Source organism: Echinops telfairi, unplaced genomic scaffold (assembly GCF_000313985.2).
Source record: "Echinops telfairi isolate 266 unplaced genomic scaffold, ASM31398v2 ScPeMD7_7;HRSCAF=31, whole genome shotgun sequence".
Taxonomy (NCBI): domain Eukaryota; kingdom Metazoa; phylum Chordata; class Mammalia; order Afrosoricida; family Tenrecidae; genus Echinops; species Echinops telfairi.
The window spans coordinates 16,184,021-16,193,094 of record NW_022103904.1 but is presented as its reverse complement, the minus strand read 5'-3'; positions in this window follow the sequence as shown (position 1 = coordinate 16,193,094).

The following is a 9,074-nucleotide window of genomic DNA, read 5'->3' as shown; positions in this document are numbered from 1 at the left end:
TTATATTTCACATGGCGTATTTTCTACTCTAAAGCCATAAGCAACATTTCTGCCACTCTTGATGCCAGTGGATGATCCTTTGTGAGCAGATCAGAGCTTCTACAAATCTATTCTACCTCACTTGTAAATTTTTCTGCCTGCTGGTCTGACACACAGTCTATTTCTATGAACCATTTCTTACTTTGTCCTCTAAGGATCTCAATTCTCTTACCCTTTTTCCTAATCTAAGGCATTTTATCATCAAGTTATTCTGAAACATATCTACACTGATTCATTTACTCAGCCTTTTTCTTGGTGCCTTAATATCTTAGTGCTGTCATAACCAAAATATCACAAAAGGGTGGCTTTAACAAATGGAAATTTCTTCTCCTGAAATTAAGAATAAGGATGTGAGGTGTCCAAATAGAGAGCTATACTCTAGAGAAAGCCTTTCCCTGTTTACTCTGGAAACAAAACAAAACAAAAACTCTTCTCTCTTTCAACTTCTCTTCCTTTCTTTCTTTGGTGATCTCCAGCTGGACTTTAAATCTGCTCCCTTTGTCCTTCTGATATGCAGCCAGATTAGGGATAAGGTGGGGTTGTCTTCCCCAAATGCCTGCCTAGAAAAAAGTGGCTGGCCAGGCCACATAAAAGGGTTGCAGGAAAGTAATGGATTCATTGGACACCTATGGGAAAATCCAACCCGGGCCCACACCACCCGAGTGGGCCTGCGGGCCCTCTCAGGAACTTATTCTCTTGGCTTTCTTGGGATTTCCTGCTATTGGCTACTCACGCGGCTCTAGGCTCCTGTTCTGGTATTCCTTGCACATGTTTTTTTCCATGATGCCCTGAAACAGCCATTTTCAGGTGCAACTTTCCCAAGGCCCCTGCCATGAAGCCTTGCACACTTTCCAGAGATAGCATGCACTGTCTGAGACTGTGATATCTGAACCTTCCCTTTGCCTCATAAATGTCACTTGAATTTCAAAAGTGCTTCTGCCACGTGAATTCTTTCAGTGTTAAGAAGCAAGAACCGAGGTAAACCACCCCCAAAACTTAACACTTCCTTGCTTCTCTGCCTACACTGTTCCTTTTATATCTAATAAGTAATTGGCTAAAGCCATACTCTTATTGATATAGCCTAATTTATATTACAAAGAAAGTTCTATTTCCAGGTGGATTATATTCATATGTATAGAAGTTCAAATTGATGGCACATTATTTTTTGGGGTGGGGGGAGTACAATTCCATTTGTAGCATTTAGTAAAGACAAATGGGATCCTCATTATGAGTTGGGCACTATTCTACGTATGTGAAGATGAGTCAGTCTTATCAGCGAATCCAAATGACTCACAGCCTTTACTGGGCTTCTTGTCACCTGAGCTTCCTTAGGAGATTAAGGCCTGGGACATAACTCATGTAGGATCAACGGAATGGAAAAGCGAGGGAAAACGGATTTCATTTTTAAAAGCTAATTTACATAATACCAACCAGGAGATGACAGGTAGCTGTAATGTCTTGGCATGAAAGCCCTGGAATAGTGCCTGGATCTTAAAGACAATACAAACAGCCGTCTGCGTGAGATGCCAGCTACGAAGCACACCAGAAGAAGCCCACCAGCCCATGTGTATTGTAAATAATAAAAGATTGTAAATAATAAAATCCAAGACAAGAGAAGGGACTTAGATTAGAGCTTAAATTCTGAAAACTCAATTAATGTATGAGCAGAAGGCTACGGAGGACAGTGAAAGCCCAAAGTCCATCTGTAGAGTTCCTGGATAGATTGTCCCCACGAAATTCCCTCAGACCATTGAGCAGATCATGTGAATCGCCTCGTCCACAGAGAGCGCTGAATAATGTATGACTGCAGAAATAGTTAGCTTAGACTTTAACGTCTTTAGGGGATTGTGGTCACATAGTCAGAACTTCTGGGAATCCCTCTGCAAAGAAACTTTGGAAAAAGGGAATGCATCTCAGGATCCTGGGCTCTGGAGCATGCCTGAGGAGCAGAAACCTCTGCTAATTGTACGTTGGAGTTTTACATGGAGGAATTGACACCAAGTGTACCCCCAAAACCAAGGATTCTGTGCCCAGCAGGATGCTTGCAGAATTGCCCCTCCCCCTAGCACTCCAGACCTTCAGAGGACCGAATGACGTCAAGTCTCTGCTCCTGCCCCTATCCTAACACCAAGGAGGGCACTAAAACTTCTCCCCGAACATACCTGCCTGGGGTTGAGTCCACACTAGAAAGGAGGTTCCTGCAGCCTAGGGTTGAGAGGTTCACAGTCTACTCTGCATTCAGGGTGCTGAGTGGAGAGACTGAAATCGCAGAGGCTGGATTGTGGTAAAATTACCCCATAACACTGAAGGGAGGAGCCATCTCTGGGGCCTGTGGGCCTGTGTCATAGAGGGAAACAGCAAGGGAGAGTTTGAGCATCTTTCCACAGACCCAGAATTCCAAGTTGTATCACCTGCCTATTGATCAGCCCTCACCCAAATAGACTTCAGGCCCTGCTCTGACATATAGAGTCAGTAAAAATAGCTTGGATGGATGAACAAGCAGTGTTTTAGATGGTCTCTTCACAGCTTCAAAACCAGGCTGATATTGGGGAATAGCATTTAATTATTTCACTCATTTGGCTCCTGCTCAGGGTAGCTTAGTGCCAAACCACCTGGCCATCCTTGGCTTGGCAAAGTCTTGCCTTGTGGCCAGAAACAAGTGCAAAACAAACAAACACAAAAACAACAGCAACACCTTGTCACAGAAGCAGCAATCAATATGTGCGCACATCTAGAAATAAGAAAAACAACTCAAATGACTGGAACACATAGAGATGTGGACCCAAAGGATTTCTTGGAGTAGGAGAAAGCTTGAGATTCTACCACAGTGGATTTCGAGCAATGATCTTTAGCTTCCTTAAGCAATTGGAGGGGAAAAATTGATGAAATTGAAGTAAAAAACAAGAACTCAGGAAAGCACTACAAGATCAATCTGACCAAATAAATGAAAAACTAGAAATAATTTAACAACTCCAGCAAGAAATTGAAGAGACAAACATTAAAAATAAGACATAGATAACACTTTGAAAGAACAAAAGAGGACTGAAACAGTGGAAAGAAAAATCAGTGATTGTGAAGACAAATCTCCAGAGACCAAAATACAAACTCAAGTGATAAAATTGTAGTTAGGTTAAAATGTAATACCTTATTATTTGATCTCTCTTTTAATCCATTTTAAAGTTGTTTCAGTTTTTAATATTTTTTGCTTACTTTTTAAAAAACTATTTCATTTGGAGTTAATACAGATATCACACCACTCCACAGTTCAATCACATGAAGCAGTATTGCACATTTGCCACCACAATCAGTTTCAAAACATTTTCCTTCTTGAACTCCTTGACATCTGCTCCCTTTTGCAGACCCCCCCCCCACTAGTGTTCCCCTCAGAAACCCTTATTCTACTTGCTGTCCCTATAGGTTATCAATCCTGGGTTTCATATACAACATATGCAACAGAAAAACATACAGTAAAAATTCAGGACAGTCATTTCCAATGACAAAACGCATCTGACATCAACTCAAATATGAACAACAAAAAAGAAAATGTTGAAAACCAGATCAAACTTAGCATGCATTGGGGGGGGGGTGTCAATTGACAAGGTTCTAACCGTTTGAGTCAGGTTTATCCTTCGGATCCTCTATCATCACGTCTGTAATGCACTCTACTTGGTAACCACTTTCCTCCCATCCCTCTATTATGGATCGAGGGAAATCACCAAAAGTTTATTTCCTATGTAGATCCTTTGGGTTCCCACCGTCATTCATAGCCTTCTGCAAAGCGAATTCTCACAATTTAGGTTTTGATACTATTCCCTCCTTTTACTTCAGATTATATGCTTTACAATCCTTCCATCACTAATGTTAGTGTACTTCTTCCATGTGGATTTAGTTGACATCTCACTTAGATGGCTGCTTGTTTGGAAACAAGCTTTTAAGATCCCAGGTGCAATTTTATCTGATAGTCTGACATCATCTAATTTCCTCACCGCATTTTGCTATAGCACAGTGTGATCTGCGTTCCCTTCCTGAGGATGAGTATTGAGCAGGGTAATGATGTAAGAGCTAATTGTTCTTAAATTGGGGCTCAGGTTTAGTGTGAGCCCCAAACCCATTCCAGGTCTATGTTTGTTTTTGCTTGTTTGTTTTAATCTGCCTTTGGCTCCCTTTCAAAACCTGGTTAATTTATGGTAGAGAGTTTTCTGTTTTATCATGAATACTGTTAGTTTGTCAGTTTCCTATTTGTGTTTTCTATGATTTTCTGTATATGAAATCTAGGGTAGGTATATATAGAGACAGAAACTGGATTGATAATTATCTAGGGGCAGAGCAGGGGAGGATAGAGTGGACATAGGGAGCTAACAAACATGATTACAAGGACAAAAAGCCCTGAAATTGATTGTGGTGGTGATTGTACAAATCTTCTTACTATGATTGTAGGTGAGAAGTGTAGGATATGTGAAATATATGCCAATAAAACTTTTTTTGTTTTCTTTAAGCTGAAGAAAACCTATGGGACATTATAAAAGGTGAAATCTATGGCACAGTATAAAAAGGTAAATCTGTGTTTAATAAACATCCCAGAACAGGAAAAGAACTATTAGCTATAGAGAAAAAGTTGAGGAAGTAGGAAAGGATAATTTCTGAAATATTATGGCAGAACAGAAAATATTCAAGAAGCCCAGAGAAGTCCAAACAGAATTTATCACAAAAGAAAAGTACTGGTTGAAGGCATGGGGGGGCATTAGAATTGACTTTGATGATGTATATATAACTCTTTTAAGAGCAGTTTAACTATGAGCAGTTAAATTATACATAAGAAACTACTTTAAAAAAAAGAAATCAAACTTGACCTGTGGTTATCACGGGTCAAAGAGGAAGAGTTTTTGATTAGGGAGCATTGAGTGTATGTTAATGGTGGTGAAAAAATTTGGAAAAAAATATCAATAATGGTTGTACAACATGAAGAGTATAATCAACAACACTGAATTATATGCATAGAAATTGTTTAATTAGAGAATTTTTATTGTGTATATTTTTGTTGGAATTTAAAATATTACATGAATAATAATGACTACAAGAAAGAAGAAAATGTTCTAAAATTGATTGTGGTGATGACTGTACAATTCTTCAAGATATGATTGAACTATTGAATTGTATGATATGTGGATGAAGTACCAATAAAACAAAACAAAAGAAAAAAAACAAATAAATAAATAGAAGGAAATCACCATGAGATGTCACAAGGTTTTTTAACATCAACAAAAAGAAGGAATCTTGAGAACAATATGGGAAAAAGAACAATCACCTCTAAAGGCCAACCAATTGGGATAAGTTCAGACTTTTCTATAGAAATCACTGCAGGCAAGAAGGCAATAGATTGATATATGCAAATATTTGAAAGAAAAAACCTTGCCAATCAAGAATCCTATGTCCACAAAATTATCTCTCCAATGTAAGTTGATCGAATTCGCCAGATAACAGACAAGGAATAGCAGAGTGGATAAGAAAACACAAGCCTTTTAATATGTTGCTCATAAGAAATACACCTTAGATATAAAGACAAACTTAGGCAAAAAATCTAGGATAGGAAAAAATATTAAGCAATCAAAGGAATGCAGATACAGAAATATTAATTACGGATAAAATGGACAGTAAAGTATGAACGCCATAATGAAAGACAAAGGCTATTTATTATATAATGATGAAAGCCGCAACTGAACAAGAACCCACAACCTTAGTTAACATCTGTTCATTCAGTGAACGACCTTCAAATAACTTCATCAAATTCGTAAAGAAACGCAAAGACAAATAGACCATAATACTATACTACTAGGAAACTGCAGCACATCACTTTCGAGCAAAGATCAATCAACTAGAAAGGAAAATCAACAAAGAAACAGAAGAGCTAAACAGTCAACTTGATCTCTTAGCGGTATACAGAACACTTACCCCAACAGAAGCACAATATACATGTTTTTCCTAGTGTGCATGGAATGTACTCCAGAGTGGATCAGTTTTAGGCTATAAAAATCAAGCACCAATACATTTTGAAATATCAAGATGCTACAAACCATGTTTTCAGATCACAATGCTATAAAATTTGAAATCAACTATTGGATAATCAACTTTAAAAAGTCAATTACATGAGAATTATATATGAAAAAACCATATGATTAAATCAATGTGCAGGAAAGACATTTGATAAAATTCAACATCCTTTCTTGATAAAACACTTAATAAAATAGTAATGGTAGGGAAATTCCTCAACAATATTAACGGCCACATTTGCAAAACCAAGAACTAACAAATATTTTATTTAATGGATAGAAATTGAAAACATTCTCCCTACCATGAACAAAAAACAGACAGGGGTGTACTGTAGGTCAAAACTGGGATTCCATTCTTGGAAACATTTTTCAAACTAATCCATTTAGATAGCTGACAGCACCTCTCTCATGTTTTCCTTCACCTCTTCTACATCCTCAAATCGCTGTCATTTCAGGTCCCTCTTTACTCGCAGAATCAAAAAGAAGCTGCATGGAGCAAGATCAGGTGACTAAGGTGCATGGGGCAAGAGAGGCATGCTGCTTTATGCTCAGAACTGGTGCACTGAGATGGTTGCATGAGCAGGTGCATTATTGTGGTGGCAAAACCAGTCCCCCATCTGCAACAAATCGGGCCTTATTTGTCTCACACTGTTACTGAATTTTTTCAGAACCTCTAAACTGAAAGATTGATTAACAGTCTGACCTGGTGGAATGAATTCCAAATACACTATCCCCCTCACATTAAAAAAAAAAAAATTAGCATCATCTTGATCTTTGATTCCACTTGATGAGTTTTGGTGTGTGGGGAGGGAGCAGATGAACATGACATCTTCAACAGGCTTGATTGCTGTTTGCTTTTTGGGGAGTCATTAGAATAGCCCCTTGTCTCCTCACCAGTAATGACCTGGGGAAAAGAAGTCTGGGTCACTTTGGAGCTGTTCTTTCAAAGCAGGGCCTATTTCCACGCGATGCTCTTTTTCCCGGTCAGTCAGAAGCAGAGGCACAAGTTTCGCAATGACCCTTTTCATTCCCAAATCTTCCAGTAAAATTTGCGGAACCCAGCTCCAAGATAGTCCAGATAACTTCCCCATCACTCAGTGGTCTGTTTCCAGGCTTCAAACACAAGCAGACGAATTTTGTAGACATTTTTGTCAGTTCTGGAAGTTGATGGACTTCCTGAATGAGGTTTGTCATCAATCAACACTTCACCTTTTTGAAACAAGAAAACCACCTGTACACCTGAATTTTTCCATAGCGCTGTCCTTGTAAGCTGTGTTGAACAGCACAACAGTTTCTGTGGCATTTTTCCTGAGCAGGAAGCAAAATTTCACAGCTGATTGCTATTCTCTTAAATCAGCCTTCACCAAAAAAAATGAGATTTGCCTGAAACTTTTTATGAAAAATTCACTGTGTCCAGAGAGAACTTTCCCAGGCGACACCCTGGGTGCACTAACTCAGAACGAGTTGTCTGATGCTCCCTTAGTGGGGAAAAATGCATATTATGAAAGCTCTGCCCAACTGAGATTTTTCCCTTTTTTGGAGGGGTGGGAGGGTGGGATGGGGGGCCGTGCCTCATCATATAGTCTGGGATGTCTCAGCCAGAGCTATAAGGCATCAAAAAGATATTAAAGGAATCTGCATTGGCAGACAAGAAATAGAACTCTTTATTTGCAGATGATATTATCGTATATGTAGAAAATCCCAAAGATTCAATTAAAAAATGCTACAACTAATTGAAAATATAGACAACGTATCAGAGTATAAGAGTAACATAAAAATCCGTTGGATTTTTGTATTTTAAAGAAGATGATACTGAAAAGAAAATTACAAGTACAATACCATTTACAATAACTACCCACAAGCTAAAATACATAGGAATAAATCTTACCAGAGAAGCAAAAGACTTACATGCACACATACACAAACCCTGTAAAAACACTTCTACAAGAAACTAAACAAGATTTACAGAGAAGTCCCATACTCACGGACAGATCAAACCAAATTCACTGTCATCAAGTTAATGCCAACATATAGCACGCCTATAGGAAAGGATCGAATGGCCCCTGTGAGTTTCGGAGACTAGCTCTTTATGGGAGTAGAAAGCCCTGTCTTTCTCCCACAGTGCAGATGGTGGCTTTTAATTGCTGACCTTATGGTTAGTTGCCCAACACATCAGCATTTCACCACCAGAACTCCACGGAGTTGAAGTATAGTAAGACACAATAGAAATGTGAATACTACCCAAAGCACTCCATAAATTTAGTGCAATTCCTATCTAAATCCCAGTACAATTTTTGAAAGAATTGGGAAAACTAATCACCAACTATATTAGGCCAGGTTGACTAGCGAGACAAATCCAGTGGCAATCATATATGTATAATAAAGCTCTTTCTATCAAGAAGTAATTATGTATCAAGAAAGCATCCCGGCCAATCCAAGTCCACAAGTCTGATCCTAGTCTGGAAGTCCCTCTTCAGTCGCCTCAAGAGACATGCATGAGGCAGACTGAGAAAGATCACAGGTCAGTGGATGCAGAGTCCTGTGGGTCCAAGGTTTGTGGAAACATGGCAGACCTCTCACTGTTCTCAAGGTCAGTGCCAGTGTCCCATTAGAGAGGATGGCAAAATAATATAGTGAGAAATGTTCTCAGAGTCCTCCTTATAGGAAGGACACACTCCGAAGGAGACAGCATCAGGCTGTGATCTGAATGACCCCACCCCTACACTTTTATACATAAATTTACCTAACTGCTACACCAACTTACAAGGAAAAGAGAAACCCAAGATAAACAAAACTTTATGTAAACCGATATCGGCAGAGAGATGATAGATAGATGATGGTGATGATGACGATAGCAAGATCAATGATAGATCGAAGATAGATAGATGATATAGATAGATAGATGATAGATAGATAGATAGATGATAGATAGATGATAGATAGATAGATAGATAGATAGATAGATAGATAGATAGATAGATAGATAGA